Here is a 23,772-nt window from a genome sequence, read left to right as displayed (position 1 = left end):
CCCAGTGCTTCCGAAACTAATTTGGCCATGGAACATTTTGGGATTTGGAATATATTGATGGAACACATACATGGTGCTCGGGGGGAGGGGAAGAGAGGAGAGTTTCATACTGAAAAATTACCGCGCATAATGCTCAGAAGTTGCTTTAAGGAGTTAGCTATTTTAGATGTCTTTTAGTTTACAAAGACCAAAATATAAGAGAGAACCATCTGAATGAACAACTAATGTCCTTCTGATCTGAGGACAGTTAGCAACCCTATAATTAAATATAGAAATTAAGTACAAACCCAAAACAAAACATCAGTATAACAGCCAAAAAGACGGTTATTGTCATTGTTCTGTACAAAAATAGAAAGGACAAGATATTCAAAAAAGGACTGTTCTTCCTTAAAACTTGAGCATTTTTATAAAAAAAGAAATGCAAAATAAATTAGCTATGGAAAAAATATTTTTAAATTTTGTGGGTTTTGTAAATTTATTTTTACAAAAAGCTATTGGAAAATAAAAATAAGTAATGTTTGACCATTGTTTTTAATTTGAAGAGTGATTTTACATCTCTTGATCACAAATCTACTTAATATTAGGAACAATGCTGGAGAGCTGGAGCCTCACATCAGGTGCAGCATCACGTGATTTTTCTGAACACAACTCATGCTGAAACCATCTGAACTGACTCTGTTTCGGCACAAGTCTCATAATAACTATACTGTTATGAATGTGTTAAAAATATGATTATACCTACAGTCAAAATACTATTTTGATACACACAATTTCATATTTAATATTTTAGAAGGAAAAATATTGCCAGCATGAATTTTTTTTCATGGAACACCCGTTCACATTGCACAGAACACTAGTATTCCATGGAACAACGCTTTGGGAAACACTGGTGTAACCAATGTCCTTGTTGTTTCATAGAATGGCCAGCAAGGGGAGGTAGTGCAAAGAATAGTGCTGGAACTATATACCCTAAAAACAAAGGTAGTCTCCTGATATGCATCTTGCTCCTCCAATTTTAGAACTGGAAATCCTTGTCTATTAATTCTCTTTGACAGCAAAATATTATTGACAGCTACTTTTCTTCATGTGACATCTAGCGCACAATTCATTTATAAGAATTTGGCAAGTGTACTTTAGAACACATATGACTCCTTAATATTTACTGGAGGGAGTTCTGAAGCTGACGTGTGTCACAGAGAGCATAATAAGTAACCAACAATTCTATGGTAAAGAGGCCGCCATCATTTCCATTATTGTTAATAACTATGTTTTCATGATATCTCCAATTGGGCATTTTAAAATTCCGTTGTCTGCAACAGTACATAAAAATGTCATCACTCTCATGCACATTTTTGGACCTTAAAAATGGATTTTTAATATAATTAACTGCTTTCAAATATAAATAAACAAACTGTTGTAACACAGCTTCTGGGGCGGGGCATGTAAATTTTTGGACTGGTTTCTAAATAAAAATGACTTAATTTGAAGCCTGGTGGTAATTGATGATTGTGGACTTTAAGTTTGTTATGAATTTGCCAACACCTCAAAAGCAATTAATCTCTCATATTAGATGTTTCTTCTATTATTTTTGTCTATATAAGCAAAATGTTAACAAGTTATAATTTCCCTGTTGACTTTTATTGAGTCTGAGGGAGCCAGAAACCTGATATAGTGACTGAGATAAACCTGATATAGTGACTGAGATATTGGATATGTTTATGTTCACTGAGGTTGTTTTATTTATTTATAATAACAAGATTATTCTCAATTTGTTACAGTGTTGTTACACAAAAGCAGCTCCATTTAAAAAAGAATCTGGTATAATTTATGATTCTCACATAAACCACAAGTGTACTTGTCTTACTCTTTGCTACTGTACTTCGGCAGTCTCTTGGGTAATGCTTCTCAAAAAATGCATGCAATTATCCATGCAGTTCCTGAGCAAAACCAAATGCATTAAAGACAAAGTGAAAAATAGTATTACCCTAGACTTCCTTATTTTAATAATCCTACAGAAGAGCCTGCAATTGGATCTGAATGGGTGGTCAATTTTAAAACTTCACAAGTACCCATTGCAATCAGGAGAGTTTTGTATGCTCACGTCGATTGAATTGCAGATCAGAAACTTGTTTTGGATGCTAAATCTCTAATTTTTATTAATTTAATTATTTGTGTGTTTTTAGCATATAAAGAGTAATGTAACAAGCAATTGACAAGCTTAGTTGCCAGGTGGGGTAATTTTTTTTCTTGGTGACTCTTTTTTTCTCCTGGGACAGTTGGAGGATTTCGTTTTCACTTTGTCATTCACACATCAACACATTAATAGTTGACTTACCTCCTGGTATATTGTTGTGATAGCTGAAATCCTTTACACAAGTTATGATTGTCTACCACAAGAGGGCAGAAAGGACTATTCAATTATTACCTAAAAATACCATTCAGTGTTTTCAAATTAGCTTCTTGTGTATTAACAAAAAGGAGTATAATGGCCAAGTTATTGTTTGATTTACAGATAATTGGCATACTGCAGGAAGGAGACTTAATTTCACCCTTTTAAATTAAACAGGGAGATTTAAAAAGACATAAAATATTCATTAATGTTCAGTGATTATAAAGCAGTGGCATATATTTATTTTACCTTTATTACTGTTTCGATGGGAAAATACTGCAAATAGTTCAGAAACCGAGTTGGCCATACTGACAAGTTTAAATGTTTAAGCAGTGTTAATGCAATCTACTCACTACTGATAGCCTATGCAGAAAGATTCAAAATGACTGCATCAATTATTAAAAGTAATATTTTAAAATTCTATAAATGTTCCACTGCTTGCCACAGTTGGAAGCAACTCGCTCTCCAGGGCCAGTTGTTTGGATTGTTAAATATATTTTAATGCTGCAGTGTCTTGATAGCAGTAAATATTTTGAGGCTATTTTCCACATAACATTTGAAAAGCATGTCGTGAATATTTTTGCAGTGAGTCCACTACCAGGCTTTACTGTGTGCTCTTGTTTTGAGCTCCACGCTGATGCCTTGTCAAACACACATTACAAAATACCTAAAAATAGAAGAAATGGTTATTTTTTGAAACTTTGCATATATATATAGTGTCCCCCTAGAAACAAAGGGGCAGATAAGTTTTCAGTAGAGATGGGCTTGAGTGCCAAAGTTCAGCTCTAGATCCGTATTCTCTCCCTTATATACCCTACAAAATATCTGGGTGTTTGGATTTCTAGGAATGGTTAGAGTCCATTTGTCGGTTTGGGGTTCCCCCACATCTTCAACCACTTATATCAGAAGCTTTAATTAGGAGTTAATAGTAGTATAACTGAATATCAGCTATATTTTATGTGGAATCACCAGGCAGTAGGGATAGTTTAAAAATAGTTTGGTTTTCAGTTTTAATTCTGTCTTTTGAGAGTTGTGAGAGAGGTTGTTTGAAAGTGCACCCGTGTGTGTGTGTGTGTGTGTGTGTGTGTGTTTATTTAAGCGTCAGGGAGGAGAATTATTAACTTTGTAACTTAATGATACCATGGTGGCTAAAATTGCAAATTAGTCTGTGCCACAGGTTTCAAATGTGTTTGTTCTCGTAAAATTGCTCCATTAAATTAGTCCTAACCAGATATTGTATCAAGAAAAAAATCTTGTTTTTTGTCCCATAATTGGAAGACATTTTTACATGTCACTCAACAGTTCTTGTGTTGAGCAGCTCTAAAAGTCACAAAAAAATGCACAAAAAGTTTACAAAAAATACTTGTTATATAGCAGTGCTTTTTTGTGTGGTGTTTTTTAAAAAAAAAAAAAAAAAAAAAAAGGAGCCAGTGCTCAGCTGGCTCCCTGTCTCGCATCCCGAGCCAACCTCAGTCTTGGAGCTGCCAAGGGCTTGGTACTCAGTACCGGCACGAAAAAGTACCATTATAGAGGGAAATCTTTTTTTTTTTTTTTTTTTAATAAAGGTGAAGATTGTTTAAGATCAGCAGTTTTCAGTCTAAATAGTATCAGAGAGGTAGCCATGTTAGTCTGTAGCTTTGAGAACAAGAAGTCTTGCAGCACCTTATAGACTAACAGATATTTTGTTGCTTTGTTTTATGCTGCTTTGCTATCTTAGACGTTATCTGCCATGAAGTTAAAAATGTATGAATTTTGGGACAAAATGTGTTAAAGAAAAATGATTCTACAGTTGCATGTGTAGAGATTACTACGAATGGACTGAGCCACAATACACTGTGTTTAATGTCCCTCACCAAGAATCTGATTTCCTATTTAAAACAGAGGTATTTCTATTGTGGTAGTGTTTCTCTAAAATGAAATTAATCCTTCCATCTAAAATTCTCTGTGTATCTCATATTGTGGGTGTGCTGCACAAGGGGAGGCAGGGAGGTTCTTACAGTTTTAAAGGGAAAAACTCAAAGCTGCTCTGAAAAAGCACATTTTTATTTTCATCTGAAAGTGAACCAGCCCTCATAGGTTTCATAAATGAAAGCTGCCTCAGTTCAGATGACAAATGTAGTGGTCTTGAGATTGTTTGTTTCTTTTTTCTGAGTGATCACAACATATGCATGTATGGTTCACAAGTCTCAAAAGATGGACTGTGTAGAAAATGAAAATTTATTCAGAACTTTTTAACCAGATACGTTTACTTCAGAAAGGATAGACTTTTAATAGCATTTGTATAATGATTTATCTAAGGCCTAATGTGGTTCTGGGTGTGCAGGGCTAGAGAAAAAGGACTCAATTTATACAAGATATGGCCATGAAAGGGTAAAGAAAATAAAATGTGTGGAAACCTTGAGTTCTCAAAAAAGGTCTGTGTTAGCATGTTTTTGTTGCTGGAAATATCTGACCAGTGACACCAGGCAAAAGCACTGTGATTCCTAGTAAAACATGAGATCAACATACAGAATGTAAAGAAGATAGTCCTAAATAAAAGCTTCCTTTGCATGCTTGCAGCTGCGCCCTACTCAATTCTTTTAGCCAGTATGTTAATTTATGTGAAGGTAGCTGGTTAGTATCTTACCACCTGTGAGTCTCTTCTTTGCTCCCCAAAGACTAGAATTGGTAAGACAGCATATGAAAACAACTTGTCCAAGAGCATCAAAAGCTTAAGTAGCAGTTCCTGTACGTGTAGCCCTGCGGGGACAAGCTATGCCATAGTTACATTAGCCATCCCTGACAGTCCACACTACCTCTGGTACTTAACTTCGTATTGTCACTCATTCAGGTTCACTGATCTGAGCTTGTATAGTTAATTAAGGTGCAGAGGCTCTGGAACATAATATTTAACAGAGTAGCTGAGATTTGTCCATTGCAGCGGTTTTCAGAGTTATGAATTTCAGTCACATTTATCTTTATTTTTAGTACTTTAAAACGTGTGTTCTGATTGGTATTTTCTGTCCTGTGTCTGTCCTGTGTTTGGCTTGTATTGCTGAAAACATGTTTGTTTTGACATTAAACTCCAGACTCAGTTTAAAGTTCTTTGTGGGCCCTCTCTTTTTTAACGTTAGTTGTTGATGGATAAATGCCAGAAAACATTATCGTCAGAAGCCTCATAAAAGGGATCTATGTAAAACCAATAAATAGAAATAGATGCGGAATAAACCCTGAGTTCAGCAAATAGTTACCCCAACAGAAGGGAGTTCTCATGCTGTTTTGTTTTTCATTTTGTTTGTTTTGATGTTTTACAAAATAATTTTCAAGTTCAAACCAACTGTTTGAGTGACAGTAACACACAACAAAGATAAGACATTATCATGAAGAACATGAACTAGATTCATCAGTCATATTGATCATATTTAATATTGCACTAAATAATTATAATGCAAGTTATCCCTGATTGATTCAGACATCGAGGTGTCCTAATAGTTTGTTATGTAACAGATAGCCGTGTTAGTCTATATTCTGTCAAAACAAAAAGGCAGTCCAGTAGCACTTTAAGACTAACAAAATAATTTATTAGGTGGTGAGCTTTTGTGGGACAGGCTTACTTCTTTAGATCAGGTCTGAAGAAGTGGGTCTGTCCCACGAAAGCTCACCACCTAATAAATTATTTTGTTAGTCTTTAAAGTGCTACTGGACTGCCTTTTTGTTTGATATGTTACATCTATTAAAACTAGTTTAGTTTTCATGAACGATTTTAAGAATGTCAAATTTCTACTTACTTTGTTTAAATATTTAAGTAAATTATTTTATTACCCAGTGGGCAATGCATATTATAGTCTATATTCCTGGGATCTTTAACCATCTTATTATCCAACAAATTAAAAAAAGGTCTTATATGATATTGAGTCCAGGTTGAGGATTATTAATTTCATTTGTGATATTTATTAAAAATGAGTTTTTGTCTCTGAACAAATGAGTTAACTAACAAAATGCCTTTAATCAATACTGGGTAATTTAATATTGCAATGCATACTTCTAAAGTATCCTTCACTCTATTATTCTGAGATTTTCTAATAGTAAACAAGCAACATATATCAAGTTAATGTTTTTCACACTTAAAAACTTAATTAAATGTTGGCAAGAATAGTTTAAGAAGAATCTTTTATTTTTAAAGAGCATAAATTTCACCCTTAATCAGATTTTTGTTGAGGCAAATCGGAATTGTATTTTCTAATGTATTCCTTTGGCCTTATTAACTTTTGAGGAATAATAACATACGTATTTGTTAAACCAAGCTGTGTCAGCTGAATAAATTGGTGTTAATCATTTTGTAAAACGGTCACATGTTACACGTTATATGAGAAAGGAGTCCCTTAGGAAATGACAGCATAGAAAATATCCACTGTGTACCTGTTTGGAAGTGACAGCTTTATTAGACATTTAAAATTGGTTTTGGAAGTAGTTCTCATTTTAAGTGGTTGTAGAGGCGAATCTATACAACTGTTATTCCTTTTCTTTTTTGAGCTGCAGAAACAAAGCTTATGAGATGAAGGGCATTATTTTACTTCACTACTAATTATAAAACAACCTATGCTGACAGAATATGTTTGATAGCTTGTAATTTGTATTTTGGTGGTTTGGGAATGCATAGCTTTAAAGGAACCATTTTCAGTTATCAGAAACTAATAGACATGGACATTTTTATATGCAAGAAAAGGCAGAGAGTAAATAATTGCACTGGTGACCAATACTGTAATAATCCTGTTTTACAATATGCACTTGACAGGTTGTAATAGTGCTAATTGAAGAGACTAATTCACACTTGCTTCATTCTATTCAAAGGCAAAATCAGCAGCTTGTTTTGCTTTTGACCAGATGGTCCTGATGAACACCTACTGTGCACTTTAAGTGCTTTACTAGAATTACAAAGGCTGGGGGCTGCGTCCGACTCAAAATGATTTGAGAAGAGAAAAAAAAAAACCTCAGTGCTCAATGGATTTGGTGCAACTAAATTAATTCTAGCGGACCCATTACACATTGAGCCCCCTTTTCAAAGTGCTGAGCCTCCTCGTTTGTTCTGTAGCAATGAGAAAGTGAAAGGCAGATTACTGCAAACAGAAATAAAAAAGTGCTAAAAAAGTGCTATGAAAGGGAGAAAAGAGGCCTTGAAGCCTTTTCATATCATTTGGGTTTTTCAAGTGCGTTATTTTTGGGGAGGGTGGATGTATGAAAAGCCAATTGGAGGTTTTTTTGTTTTAAAGTGCGCTATTTAACTACTATGAATATAAAAGCAAGAGCAACAGTTGACTGAGTTTACTGTGGTAAAGCTTTGTGTCTAAGGATGAATCAAATTCATTATAGTCAATCCTTTGTATTTTAATATGAATGTAGGGTTAGTTTCACAAGACTGTGTCTGTTTAGGATAATTATAATTTAATATTTTCCTTTCATAAAGTTATCACTGTAGATGTCTAAAATTTTAAATCAAAGGTGGGTTTTTTAATATAGGCTTTGAAGTACCCTGAGAGTTTAAAACTCCAAAGAAAGCTATTTAATTTCCAAAGAAAAGAGGCTTGTTCCAATAGCATTGAGGCACAGATTATTATAACTAATTAGAAGTCACACATCTGTTAGCTTTTGGTTTGTGAACACTTGTAGTGTGTGTGTGTGTGTGTGTGTGTGTGTGTGTATTTATATAGCCCTAAATGGGCACTGGAGTTCAGAGACATCCTCAAAAGAATAAAATATCAATTTATGAGAAATCCTATCCTACAAGTGCTCTATCGTATGAGTTGTCCTTTTCTCTCAGGAGTAATGGGTGAATGGGTTTACTCATGTAATTTTAAGACAACACATGATGCTAAAAGTTATTTTGGATCATGCCGTAAGTTAGCAAACTGCATTGATTTTAAAGAAACCACTTAATTTATATATGTAACTCAGTATTGTCGTTTTTTTTAATCTATATTTGCTACAGCTGACTTTCAAAGAGTTAATGTATTTTGGGCAAGGCTGATGGTATAAATGTTAGCTGCTGAAAAGATGTTAATATGTAATTACAAGAAAATATAAGCAGCTACAATTTATGAACATATGAAGCACCTACATTTCTAGATCTTCCTGTTGTGACTGACAAAATAATGCATTATACAATACTGTAATAGATATAATATAAATTTAGTTATATACTGTGATATAAATATACGTACATACATACATTATATCAACATCAGTCAAAGCAAAAACCTGGGCGCTGGTGCAACTTGCACAAGTGTTCTTTTTAAAAATTGTGACTCGTATAAGCTAAAAATAAACATCAGTGTACTTTGTGGTATAAAATATAATATTTCCTAGTTTTGCATGTACATTGGCTAAAAACAATTTTACGCCAATGATTTTGTCCTTTAAAAATAAGTTAAAAAGAAATTGTCATGGTGTTTACAACAATCAGTATGTTGTTATTGCTTTATGCCTATAATAATTTGCATATTTTCCTGCCAAATAGCTCGGTTACACTTATAAATACATGCTAATTCTAGAAAAGTTTGGTGCCAGAAAAGGTTTTTTTTATTTTGTTTGTAAACTTCAGTAACAAAGGAAAGAATGAACAATTTGAGATTATTGTTTGTTAGAAAATGTTCGAAAATAATATTGTATCTGTGTAAAGCCAGTTTGTGCTTAACTTAAAACATAATAAAAGATGGCACAAAGAAAAATTGCAGCTAATATAGAACGTGCCTGGAATGAAGACAGCAAATTACTTATTTAGGTAGGAGTTTCATAGTTTACTTCTATTTGTTGAGTTACAAGAGCTTTTTCAATACAGAAGGCCAGTTTGTTTATATCCTTGTTAAAAATATTAATCCATTGATAGCATAGAAACATATGAAAGACCTTAAAACAACGTACTTTTTTGGAGGGTCAAGCACGTGAAGTGGTAATTATTTAACTTAATTATAATCCATGTTTCTAGAGGAGTGCTATTACTGAAGCAGCTTATGTTTTAATAAACTAGCATAAACATTATACTACATTATAACATTCTCTGGTCATTGTGCACAATGTTTATTCAGCTATCGTGAATTATACCTAACATAATGTACCTTGAAAATGCTGTTAAATGTATACTTCTGACAGTGCATTATATTCAGTGCAATATGCTTACTACCTCTTTAAAAAAACTTTTTATGATTTTTATCTTTGACAATTGCTGTACTCCTATTTTTGTGTACAGTGGCAGGTACAATATTGGCGACTATTTCTTTGGGAATACATCCAGAATCATGGGCATAAATTAAATAATAATGCACTCATTTAAGGTGTAAAGTAGTGTAAAAAATCCCTGTTACTGTTTTAAAAAGCACCATAAAAGCTCTCAGCAATCATTTGTAATAAGTGGCAAAATTTATTCCTTGCTTTGTAGTAGTTGCGTGACCAGACAGAGGAGTACAGGATTGTTTTAAGGATTTTACAGCTGCAAGAAAAAAAAGCATCTGTTCCTAGAAAAGCCTGCATTGTTTAATTTTGACACTGACTTTTCCATGCTGTTTGTACCAGGCTCTGGATTAGATGCCACCAGGATGAAATTTGTTTTAAGTTGCTTGCAAATGCAGCTGTCCCCATACGTGGCCCTGTAGCTTAAGCAAAGTAGACATAGCCAAAACAAGCATCTTTGTACAGGGTCATCTCAGTAGACTAGAAAAGCTCAGAGCAGGAATGCTGATATCATTGTATGTTGTGACTAGCCAGATCATTAGTTTTTAAGCATATTTAGAAAAATTATTAGAATATCTTACTATTACAGTGACATGATTGTAAGATTAATACTTGTCTAAGACACAGTCAAAATATAAAGAAGTGATTTTTAATTGTTACATATTTACTTATAAAATTTATTATTCAGCTAAGGTAAACTTAACCGCTAGATAGCCCTATTGATATAATTTAGGGAACATAGGAGCTATCAATTAGCGTTAACACGTGATTAACTTCATTAAAATTAAGTGTTTAATTGCACTGTTAAACAATAAGAGAATACCAAATTTAAATTTAATTTAATAAACTTTTTGATGTTTTTCTATCATTTCAGATATATTGATTTCAGTTATAAAACAAAAAAACAAAATGTAAGGATCTTGCTTTATACTAAATTTGATTAAAGATTTTCATGGTGAAAGATAAGCCAAAGAAATATGTCAGTTCATCTCATACAAGTATCGGATTGCAGTCGTTTAATCATGAAAGTGCAATTTACAAATGTAGGATTATTTTTTGGTACATAATTGCACTCAAAAACAGTCTAAAACTTGAGTTTACAAGGCCACCGAGTCCTACCTCTTGTTCGGCCAATTGCGAAGATTAACAAGTTTGTTTATATTTATAGGAGACAATGCTGCCTGCTTTTCATTTACAATGTCACTTGAATGTGAGAACAGGCACTTGACGTTGTAACTGAGACTGCAAAATATTTATATGCCACGTATGCTAACCATTCACCTGCCCCTTCATGCTTTGGCCACCATTTCAGAAGACACACTTCGATGCTGATGATAGTCGTTTAAAAATATGAGTTAATTAAATTTGTCACTCAACCACTTGGGGGAGAAATGTATGTCTCCATCTGTATGGTTTTATCTGCATTCTGCCATGCTTTGTATTATGGTAATCTTTAAAATGGACTCAGCACATTTTTTTTAAAGAACACTTTCCCTGAAGATTTGACACAACATGAAGAAAGTACCAAAGTGAGGTTTTTAAAGATAGCAGTAGCTCTTCCACCCAAGTTTTAAGAATCTGAAGTTCCTTCCAAAATCTGATAGGGAAGAGGTTTAGAACTTGCATTCAGAAACCTTAAAAGAGCAATACAGTTATACCCCAAGATACGCCCATTTGAGTTACGAGAATTCAACTGTACGAGGAGTTTCATTTAATACCCCTACTTCAGCTTACAAAGAATTTCTTCGTATTTACAAGGACTGATTTTGGAGGCTGGTGGCTCTTGTAGGAAAGCACCGAGGGGATGGAGTTGGCCACGTTGGTCTTGACGAAGAGGCTGTGCCGGGGGTGGCGGCGCCCTGTGAGGGCGGCAGTCTGGTGCAGGGAGGTAGACTTGTCCGAGTCCTGGCAGTAGATCACGCCACTCTGAGACACGTGGATGCTGGGCATGCAGCCCATCCCGGCCCCGCTTCTGCCACTCAGCCCCTGGGCGGCAAGGGGGCTGCCGCCGCCCACCCTGCGCAGCTGTGCCTCAAGCGCCGCTCGCTCTCTGCAGTGCTCCCTCCCATTTAGTGCCTGGCTCACCCACTGCTGCCGCCTCGGCCACCACTCGGCCTTTCTGCCGTGCAGCCCCGCCCGAGCGAGGCATCGCCCCTCACCAGCTGGGGGCCCCCTGTGCCTGCCTACCTCCCCGTGCGGCCAGCCCCAGGCAGTGCCCCCTGCCCGCTTAACCTAAGCAGCGCTTGGGTCGGGCTGCCTCCCCGTTCCCTGCTCTGCCCTGCCCGCCCCCTTGCACTGGATTTTTAATGGGATATGGTTTTATTTTAGCATAAATGGGTGTAAATTTTGGGGCTCAGGAATGCATAACATTTTTTCCCATTGAAATTAATGGTAATTACATTTTCGACTTACGAGAATTCACCCTAAGAGGGGTTTTTCAGGAACGAATTACCCTCATAAGGCCAGGGAAGACTGTACACCAATGCAGAAAGTACAGAACCCAAACCTCCACAAAAGAAAATCTGCAACAGATGCCATCAACCGAAGTTTGATGAAAATGAATTAGTGTCAGTGTGCAGTCGTTTGGCTAGTTATCAAGCAGAACCTGTCATCAGGATGGAAGCATGAATGGTCCAAGTAGGAAGGGTCATACAAAATGTTTAGTATATCTGTTGTACTTGCAATGCTCAGTACAACAGTGTCATGCAATTCATGTTCGGGTGACATTGTACATGAAAAGTGGACAACATTATCTTCCGTAAGTATAAACAAACTTGTTTGTCTTCGTGATTACCTGAACAAGAAGTAGGAATCAGTGGTCTTGTGGAGTTTTAGGCTTTATATGGTTTTATTTTTGAGCGTAGTTATGTTTAAAAAAGTTTACTTTTGTAAGCTGCATTTTCTTGATTAAGAAATTACACTATGTTGTGTGTAGTAACAGAGGGAGCTGTGCTAGTCTATATACTATCAAAACAAAAAGCAGTCAAATAGCACTTCTGAGATTAATTGAAAACTGCTGTTTCTTCAGTTTTATTTTTACACTGCAGATCTTTGTAACAAAAGTGAGTACTGCACTGTTTGCAAGGTAACTGAAATAAGTATATTTGAAAATGTAGACAAAAATATTTTAAAAAGTGTTCTTTTACTAACAGTGTGATTAAAGCTGCAATCACTATTTTATTTCATCTAGCGATTAATCACAATTAATTTTGTTAATAGATTGATAGTTCTACTATAAAATATAGGTACTAATGGTAATATTGAGTGATTTATAAAATAAAAAATCTTGAAAATTTAACATTTTCAATAGAATAATAATTTTTCTTCAAAGTTTTAAGTGAATTACAAATGAAAGAATATTTTATTTTTTGTTTCCCCAAGTTGATCCCGTGGACCATCTACACACAAAAATTGTTCTTTTGGAAGTAAATCGAAAGAATGTTGCATTCCTTTTGAAATCGCTCTTCCTTTCCCATTTCAGGGAAATAAATAAGGTGTTACTCATCTCATAGAGCTGGAAGGGACCTTGGGAGGTCATTGAGTCAAGTCCTCTTTCATCTTGGCAGGACCAAGCACCATCCCTTTTTTGTTTTGTAAAAACCATCCACCTCTACTTTTTTTTTTTTAAATTTAATCTATTTGCCCAGGTCCCTAAATGGCCCTCTCAAGGGCTGAGCTCACAACCTTGGGTTTAGCAGGCCAATGCTGAAACTACTGAGCTATCGCTCCCCCATAAAACTTCTTTAAAAAGAAAACGTGTGTGTGTGTGTGTGTGTGTGTGTGTGTGTGTGTGTAGAGATACACTCTTTCGAAAGAAGTCTTCTGGAAGGGCTTCTTTAAAAAAAAAAAAAAATCTCTGTAGTGTAGACATACCCAATATGGGAGTGTGATGTTCCTTTTGTACAATATTAGTGTCATCTGTTAATTTGTGTATGTGGATTATTATTTTCCCAATGCAGGGGTTCATTAGAAATATCTAAAATGGGTGGGTAAGTCATTTGATAGGTGTTTGGTCAAATTAGTTTATCTTTGAAGTCCTGTTGAATTGGTATTCACATCACAAACTTTCATTGTGGTTGGCTAACATCTAAAGGGGTTGAGAGTCATTGGTGGACATGGAAGGAGAAACCCACCTACTCTTCTGTGTCTAAGTACATGGGTCTTTGTTTTCACGGGTGTTAATAAAGTAATTTTTTGAGAATGAGAGCACCTGATATGCTTTCATTACTCTTAGTTTCCTTTTTTTTAAGTGTATTGAGGACTCTGAGGATCGATGTTTCCTTGGAGTTTGTGAGTAAGCTCTTGTATATCTATTGACAGCAGGATCATTGGTTAGTGCTTTGTAGATATTTACCTCTAGAAAACCAGAATAAAATATTTGAAGGTTATTGCATAACCTGGTACAGTAACAGACTTTACTTAGCAGATCTCTAGGCCAAAAGGAAGGATGGTCTATTGGTTTGGGGCCTAGACTCTAACCAAATGGGAATAAAGGGATTTTGATGTCTGTGTGGTTCTTTCAAAAAGGACCCTGTGTAGATGAGCTGTGCACAATTGAAAGCGGCACTTCCGAAGTTCTGTGACTGCCATTATGCTAATGAGGTGCTGCATATTCATTGCAGCACCTCATTAGCATATCCTGATCTGTCTCATTAGCATCCCCCTTTCGAGAGGGGGGTGCTAGTGTAGACGTAGCTTGTGTGTGCCAATGGGATGGGATTTCCCAGTAGCATAGGTGTAATCCATCTCCTAAAGAGGTGATAGCTAGGTTGATGATCAGTGGAATTCTTCTTTTGACCTATCACTAGGCTACACAACGATTTAAATCATTCTTAACAATGCTGCTTGGGGCATGGATTTTTCACACCCCTGAATAACGTAGTTAAAGCTGATCTAATTTTCTACTACAGACCAAGCCTCGTTTTCAGGGGACTAAGTTCACTTGGTGGATGTGATGCTACTCCTAATGATTTAAAAGGCTACAGTATTGCTTTCTTACTGCCTACTAAAACGTAAAGCATAAAAACATAATGAGATGCCCAGGCCCTTTAAATGTGGAACACTTCCCTGCCTCTCTTTCATGTTGGCTGTCTTTCTATCCACTCTGTGTCAGTCTGTCCCTTTCTGGATCAGATTATAACATTGATGACTCAGGATTTATATCTCATGAGTGTCCAGTGCACTCGTTGCTTGAACAAGAAGACAAGAAGATCCCAAGAATCCAAAGTCTGCTGCCTTTTGTTTCAGATACAGTGGAACCAGTCATATATGTGAGTGGAAATCAGGCAGGTAGAAGCGGAACAAAGGAAGAAGTTTCTGCTGTTGCAGTTGTTGGAGCTATTCAAACAAAGCAGTAAGTTGGCAGCAAGCAGCCATCTTGGCCTACCTTTGGCAAGCAGGGCAGGCAGGCAGTCTATAGCTTTCATTGGGTGTCTGTCAGCAGCAGAGGGAGCCCAAATACAACCAAAGAAGAATTCTGCATTTTGCAGTGTAACTCTATAGTCAACAGAGGATGCTTGAGCACAGAAAGTGCAATAAGAAATAAACAGTTCTCCTATGGCAGGAGATGTCCAGGAGGCATGATGTGCAACAGAAAAGTAGCGGCATGGTATATTTTGGGTACAGTGGTGAGTTCAGCAACACATAGGAATAATTGGGATGTACCTCAAATGCTTTGAACAAGTTTGTCCGTCTGGAATGGTGTTGCAGATTACAATGAATTTCAGTCTTCCTGGCAGCGATGGCTCCAATGTAGGTTATGACATTTTATATACGTTCTCCAACTTTGCCTGGAACCATCATACACGTTGCAATTACTGCCACAGTGAATGAACGTTTTTATCCTGCCCCATCGACGACAGAACGATTTTGTTTTCATCAGCAACAACAAGGGAAATGGAAAGTTGGTAACACTGTTGTTATTCTAAGGAAGTCGTCAGAACATTGGCAGTTTATACAAATATAAAGTGATGCCATGATATTAGCACTTACAGTCAGAAGTATTGGTTAGAACTATTACAATGGAAACCACAGAGAGAGGTTTTCTGGAATTTAGTGTGAATCAAAAAGTTCATTTCATGCATTGGTGAGACTGAAGACTATGCAAATATAAGGATTTTACATGTGGCTATTATGCAGAAACTATGCACAGTGGAAAGGTTTGCTGGGCATATTAGCTTCTTTGTTTGCAGAAGGTGACATGTAAAAGGGCACGTGGTTGCACAATACAACAACCAGCAACACAGAGCAGCTGTACATCCAAGAAGATATCTGTGAGATTGAACCTAGGAAAGAACAAAAGTCAGAAATTTGTAATGTGGAAAAAGACACCACCAAACCTTCCATGCTGGTTTTTAAATCAGAAACAGGAGTCAGAAACTGCATCTGGATCACATCCTTGATTGAAGGAGTTCCTGCAAAAATGTATCTTTATAGTAGAGCTTCCCATCTCACTGATATTTAGATCTTCTTACCCCCAGCTTTTCTCACAAGTGACCCTAGAAGAAATTTCCCTGGCTTTAAAGACTTAGGCTATGACTACACTGCATTCCCCTTTCAGAGGAGGAATACAAATGAAGAAGATTGAAAAAGCAAATGAAGCGCTGATTTATAAATCTTGCACTTCATTTGCATAATCTTGCACAATCGTGCTCCTGGGAGAGGTTTTTCTGAAAACAAAAACAGCTGTGTAGACAGGGTTCCTTTGGCGGGGGGGACTCATTTTCAAAAGAACCCTTCTTCCTGGGGGGGGGAGAAAAAAAAGAAAGGTTCTTTCGAAAACTCCCCCCCCCCCCCCCCAAGGAACCCCATCTTACAGGGTTGTTTTTGTTTTTGGAAAAATCTCTTCCAGAAATGTGATCGCGTGAAGCATGAGATTTGTAAATCAGTACTTCGTTTGTATTTTCCATCTCCCTCATTTGCGTTCCTCCTTTGAAAGGGGAATGTAGTGTAGATGCACCCTTATATTGGGAAAGAACTTGTCTGAAAAAGGACTAATCCAGGTAAAAGTTCAACTGTTGTTCAACTGTTGTTTTGCCCTTGTATTTGACCAAAGGAAGGTATCCACCATCACTTGGAAGATCTTTTCTTGAGAAGCTCAAGCTGACTTGGACAAGACCAGTGCGCTCATGAAAGCATCTTGAAATCTTCAGGAAATACTGGATAAAGACTCCAAAGTTTGTGAAAAAGAGCTTGTACTGATGAGCGGCGTATCAATGAAGCTCACAGTTCAGTCTGACAGCTAGCCAAAATATTGCAAGCTCAGAGTTTGGCCTTATGCTCTGGAGCCTCTGTCTAGAAGCTGATTTGGATCAAATAGTAAACACTGGCATCTTGTCACTGGTTTCATGCAGTGCGTGGTTACACCCATCCAGTTAGTGATCAAGAAGGATAGCTCTATCCACATTTCTGGAGACTTCAGAATGACACAGAATCCACTTTTATGTGCAGACTACTTTCTGCTACTTCATACTGAAGATTTGTTTGCTGCTCTTAGTTTGTGTCTACACTAGCTCCCTACTTTGAAGAAAGCATGGTAAGTAAGGTGTCAGGAGATTATTAATGAAGTGGTGCACTGCATATGCAGCACTTTGTTAAGCTAATTCTCCCCCATGGCAACTTTGAAGTGTCGGCTTGATGGTCGCCGCAGCTAACCTGTCAGTACTTTGAAGTGCCTGGGCAACTTCATAGTCCCTTTAATCCTCCCTTGCTGCAGTTTAAGACCATTGCTTCTTGTCCTATCATCAGGAGTTAAAGTGAATACTTTTTTCTCCTTGTAGCAACCTTTTAGGTACTTGGAAACTGTTATCCTGTCCCCTCTATTTTTTCCAGAATAAACAAAGCCAGTTCTCTCAGTCTTCCCTCATAGGTCATGTATTCTGGACCTGTAAAAATGTTTGTTCCTTTTCTCTGGACTTTTGCATTTTGCCACATCTTTCCTGAAATGTGACACCTAGAGCAGGACACAATAATCCTGTCTGAGAGTGGAAGAAATACTAATATGGGACACAATAGTCTGGTAAACTGGAAGAAATACTTGTGGTTTCTTACTTACAACACTCCTGCTAATACATCCCAGAAAGATGATTTTTGTTGCAACAGAGATTCATGTTTAGCTAGTGGCCGACTTTTCCACAATACCCCTTCCTAGGCGGTCATTTCCCTTTTTTGCATGTGTGCAACTAATATTTGTTCCTTCCTAAGTGGAATATTTGCATTTCTTCTTATTAAATTTTATCCTATTTACCTCAGACCATTTTTCCAGTTTGTCCAGATCATTTTGAATTTTAATGCTATCCTTCAAAACACTTGCAACCCTCCCATCTTGTTCACAAACTTAATAAGTGTACTCTCTAATTCATTATCTAAATCATTGTTGAAGATATTGAACAGAATTGAACCCAGAACTGATGTCAACAGAACCCAACTCGGTATACCCATCCAGCATGACTGTGAACCATTGATAGCTACTGTTTGGGAATTGTAATTCAACCAGCTATGCACCATCTTATAGTAGCTCCATCTATCTTGTATTTCCCTAGTTTGATGACGGGAAGATTATGCAAGATTCTATCAAAAGGCTTAAAGTCTAGAATATATCACATCTACCACTTCCTCTCTTCCACAAGTTTTGTTATCCTGTCAAAGAAACCTAGTGGTTTGACACATTTTTTTCTTGAGTAATCCATGCTATTACTTGTCACTTTAAAACAGATGGTATGATATATTCTGTTTTTAGCTGCAGAATATTTTAGTAAGAATTATTTAATGAAAAATGTTTGGTATGATGTATTTTTCTTTTCTCTCTTTTTGCCAGGAAACAAGGCACATGGCTAGATTTTATTATGATCATCTTGTTTTTTTAATCTGTTTCTTCTGATGTATTTCCCTTTAGCAATAATAGATGACACATGTTCTTGAGGGAAAATACACCTTTTATTAGGTGACAATGAAAAAGAGATGGGAGTCATGCTGTATTGATTCAGCTTTAGTTGGCCTCATCTAGCTGGTTACTGTTCACAAATTTCTTTCTTCAGAGCAATAGTTACCTACTGGATATACTGAGAGATCTCTGAAGGTCTTTGATCAATAGAGTGCAAGATTTATGGATGTAGGAGGGCAAGACAATTAATTGGCTTAGAAAGAAATAATATTGACATTGCTATTTCATATTATCTTATGTAAATGATAACGTTAAATGTTTTAAAGTTGGTTGTGCTAGGTGCTTCAGAATTATGTATAACTGGAGAAATATATTATGTTTAGAGATGTACTGTAGTTTAGGTAGATTAGGTAGTATTTTGCTATTTGTGTAATAGCCATACAATTAAAACAAAACGTATTTTTTATTGCAAAAAGTAGCAAGGAAAGTGAATAAGAATTTTGATTTGAATTCACTTTGCTTTTTTATAAAAATGAAAACTTTAGGTGCATTTTGAAATACATACTTTCAATATGTGCTTAAGTGAATGTATAAATAAAAAATAAATTGGCAATATTAATAGTCCAGTCACTGACTTCATTGAGAATGGAAGCATGCTCTAAAAAAATGTCTGGTGCAGTTTTGGCAGTGTTGCACGCAGTCACGCCTGTTGCCTTTAGTGGGAGCTCTGCATTGAGTGGCTATGAAATTCAACTCAGATATTGCAGGGAATGTGGTATTTCAGAGACTCGGTTAGGGGAATGTTATTGCTTAAAGATTACACAGAATAAGACTCTGTCCTCTGAGTGTTTGGGTGATTAAATTGAAGGACCCTGATTAAAAATTACCAGAAATGTCAGTGTTTAAAACTGCTGTAAGTCAAAAGCTGTTTGCAGAAATTAAAGTTTGAAAACCCTTTTTAATCATGTAGATTACCCCCTGTCGTTTAAGGATTGCTGCTTATTTTGTAGTTTTGAGTTCTTTGTCCAGTCTGGATGTAAATCACTGTAAGTCACTCTTACTATTTATTAAGTGTTAGCATGCTGCACAGTGCCATTTGTGTATGGTGTTTTACAGGATGAGTCAAGATACAGTGTAGCTTAGATATGACATACCATGTGTTGGCACACTTAAATATGACGTCAGACAAGGAAGAGAAGGATATTGAAACAAAATAAGGTTGAGAAAAGGAGAGAAGAGGAGGAGGAGGAGTTGTGCTCTGTGAGGGAGCAGTATGATTGATCAGAGCTCCAGTATGAGGAAGGAGAAAATCCAGTTGAGTGTTTTTGGGTTAAACTTAGAGGCAGAAGTAACAGAGGTGATGTTGTAGTTGGTGTCTGCTATAGACCGCCAGATCAGGGAGATGAGATAGATGAGGCTTTCTTCAGGCAGCTAAGTGAAGTGTCCAAATCACAGGCCCTGGTTCTCATGGGAGACTTTAATCATCCAGACATTTGTTGGGAGATGAATACAGCAGCACACAGACAATCCAGGTAGTTTTTGGAGAATGCTGGGGATAACTTCTTGGTACAAGTGCTGAAGGAACCGACCATGGGCCATGCGCAACTTGACCTGCTGCTCACAAACAGGGAAGAACTAGTAGAAGAAATAGAAGTGGTAGGAAACCTGGGCTGCAGCGAACATGAGATCGTAGATTTGAGGATCTGGACAAAAGGAAGAAAGGTGAGCAGTAACATACAGACCCTTGATTTCAGGAGAGCAGACTTAGACTCTCTGAGAGAAGTGGTAAGGAGGATCCTTTGGGAAACGAAGATGAAGGGAAAAGAGTTCAAGAGAACTGGCAGTATTTTAAAGAAGACTTATTGAAGGCACAGGAACAAACTATCCCGCTGCATAGTAAGAAATGCAAACATGGTAGGCAACCAGCTTGGCTTAACGGGGAAATCCTTAATCAGCTTAAATTCAAAAAGGATGCATACATGAAATGGAAACGTGGACAGTTGACTGAGGAGTACAAACATACAGCTAGGAGAATGCCGGGTGGTAATCAGGAAAGTGAAAGCACAATTGGAAATGCAGCTGGCAAGGGATGTGAAGAGTAACAGGAGGGGTTTCTACAGGCATGTGAACAATAAACGGATTATCAGAGAAGGGTTACTGGGGGGCCGTTACTGGATGAGGGAGGTAACCAGTGACAGATGATGTAGGAAAAGCTGAAGTACTCAATGCTTTTTTTGCCTCAGTCTTCATGGACAAAGTCAACTTCCCCATGATGGTCCTAGACAATGTAGTATGGGAAGGTGGGGGGCAGCCACCTGTGGGGAAGGAACAAGTTCTGAGCTATCTAGAAAAACTAGATGTGCACAAGTCCATGGGTCTGGATTTAATGCACCCGAGGGTGCTGAGGGAATTGACAGAGGTCATTGCTGAACCTTTGGCCATTATCCTTGAAGACTCTTGGAGATTGGGGGAGATACTGGATTACTGGAAGAAGGCAAATTTAGTGCCCATCTTTAAAAAAGGAAAGGAGGAAAATCCAAGGAACTATAGACCAGTCAGCCTTGCCTCAATCCCTGGGAAAATAATGGAGGGAATCCTCAAGGAATCCATTTTGGAGCACTTGGAAGAGGGAAAAGCAATCAAAAGTAGCCAACGTGGATTCACCAGGAGCAAGTCCTGCCTGACGAATCTGATTAGCTTCTATGATGAGGTAACAGGTTCTGTGGACATGGGGAAGTCAGTGGATGTGCTATACCTTGACTTCAGCAAGGCTTTTGATACAGTCTCCTGCAACATTCTTGTCCATAAGTTAAGGAAATATGGATTGGATCCTTGGACTATAAGGTGGATAGAAAGCTGGCTTGATGGTCGGGCTCAATGGGTAGTGGTCAATGGCTCAATATCTGGATGGCGGTCAATTTCAAGCAGAGTGCCGCAAGGGTCGGTGTTGGGGCTAGTGTTATTCAACATCTTTATTTATGACCTGGATGAGCTCAGCAAGTTTGGGTATGACACAAACCTAGCAGGAGAGGTAGATACTTTGGAAGGTAGAGAGAGAATCCAGAGTGACCTGGATAAATTGGAGGACTGGGCCAAAAGAAATCTGATGCAGTTCAACAAGGAGAAGTGTAGAGTCCTGCACCTGGGGCAGAAGAATCCCAATCATTGTTACAGTCTGGGGACTGACTGGCTCAGCAGCAGTACGATGGAAAGGGACCTAGGGGTTATGGTGGATGAAAGGCAGGACATGAGTAAACAGTGCACCCTTGTAGCCAAGAAGGCTAACAGCATACTAGGGTGCATTAGGAGGAGCATTTCGAGCAGATCTAGAGAAGTAGTTGTTCCCCTCTATTCGGCACTGGTGAGGCCACATCTGGAATATTGTGTCCAGTTTTGGGCCCCCTCAGTATAAAAAGGATGTGGATTTGCTGGAACAGGTTCAGCGGAGGGTAACAAAAATGATTGAGGGGCTAGAGCACAAGACCTACAAGGATAGGCTGAGCAATTTGGGTTTGTTTAGTTTACAGAAGAGAAGACTTGGGGGTGATTTAATAGCAGCCTTCAACTTCCTGAAGTGGAGCTTTAAAGAGGAGGGTGAGAAATTTGTTCTCAGTGTTCCCTTCCAGCCCTATGATTCTGTGTGATTCTGTGAGATTGCCTGTTTTCATAAAGTATGCTGAATACTAGTTCCCTTTTTTGTGGTGTTTTAGGTGTATGCCTGGTTCTGTCTGCCTGTCTCCTGCCTCCACAAATAGGGGTTCTGCTGTCACAATACCCTGTGGAATCCCTTCTACTGAGTCTCCTCGCAGAAGGGTTTCCAGGATCTTGTGGGAGGCAGATGAAGGAGCAGAGCAGTTCTTGGCAGCAGCATGCCCATAGGCCATCTAGAACTCTGCTTAGCTAGGAGTTAATATAGTTTAAAAACTATATTTAATGCCTTGTGTATCCCTTCAGATGCTGCTTTGGAGGCAGTCGTTGGGGAATCATTGGCACATCAGGGCTTCTATAAGAATCATGGTTATATTTAGTTAGGAGAGAAACTGGAGAAGCAGCATGGAACAAGAATGAGGCAGGCCTGTCAGTGTTTCTTTCTTACTGTTATTGTGAGTGTTAATTTTTGTCACAAAGTTAACACATTACTATTTCATATTTATTTTTCACCTGTAACCTCCATATCAAGTTTCCTCCATAATCAAATCAAAACAAGGTTTTCCTAACAGCCATTGTAGCAAGCTCATCCTGGGCCCTCAGAAGATCCAGCACTGTTCTTTTTGGGTAGTAGCTAACAGGCCATAACAAAGGTCCAAGATTCAGAATTTAGTTGGCAGTACAGTTGGTGCATGAAGCAGTGTACAGTTTGCTCTTGTAAAACTAAAACTATATTGGTTCTTCTGTAAACAGTCATGACTCAAAGTGAAGAGAGGGATTTCATAAGCAAGTACCTCTGTACACAATTGCTCTTTGGGTTGTAACCATTCTTTTGAAATCCTGAAAAAAGTGTTCTTAATTAGTAATGCCCCTCAGCTTTGCCATTGCGTTCACGTTGGTTTTTATGATAGGGTTGACGGTGTGTGTATGTTGGGCTGCAAGATTTTGTGTTGATTAGTAGGGAAGGCACATGAAGGATCTGGCCCGCAGTAATGGCTTATGAGTGTCTGTGGCTTCTGTGGGTTTTGAAGAACTGTGGTAAGGGGACCATGTAATCTGCCATTTTATAGTTTCCAGTGAAATTGCTGCATGCAAATTAGCTTTGCAGTAAACAGTGTTGATTTGTTTGAGTTATCTCTGATATCCCAGTGATGTAGAACTCTTGGCATGGCATAGATACATACATACCTTGCTGTCACATGGGTATAATCTGTAAAGTCAATATAGGTGAGACAAATTGGATGGGAACAGGGCACAAATCCCAGTTGTGATTGAAACTGGTGATATTCAGAACAAAAGGAGACTTCACCTATAATTCTAGTTGCTTATGTTGCTTCACAATGGCTTTTCAGACATACATGGATTTGGAGCGATGCACTCCCTGGTGACAATCAGGGAATCTCGTTATTTAAATATGCCTCCACAATATATTCCTTGTGAAACATTTCATTGCACACAGTTGTGTAATATTTTACAGACTATCCATATTTGGTATGATGCATCTCTTAAAAACATGCAATGGAAATTAGTTTGAATTATCAATGGAGTGATTAACCTGCAGTATAGCCCCCTCTTAAAAATGAATAGTAGTTTGCCATTTAAACAAAAAGAATTAACATTTTATAAACCAGTGGCTGCCAAGTTGCATTTC

At 37.5% G+C, this 23,772-nt stretch overlaps 1 protein-coding gene across 1 annotated transcript in view; it reads left to right on the top strand.

The window, feature by feature from the left end:
- Positions 1–23,772, top strand: part of FAF1 (Fas associated factor 1) — a 283,789-nt gene that overhangs the window by 106,047 nt on the left and 153,970 nt on the right. The window lies entirely within an intron of this gene.

The sequence above is a fragment of the Carettochelys insculpta genome, chromosome 9 (assembly GCF_033958435.1).
Source record: "Carettochelys insculpta isolate YL-2023 chromosome 9, ASM3395843v1, whole genome shotgun sequence".
NCBI lineage: Eukaryota > Metazoa > Chordata > Testudines > Carettochelyidae > Carettochelys > Carettochelys insculpta.
This window is presented reverse-complemented; position numbering and strand designations above follow the sequence as displayed.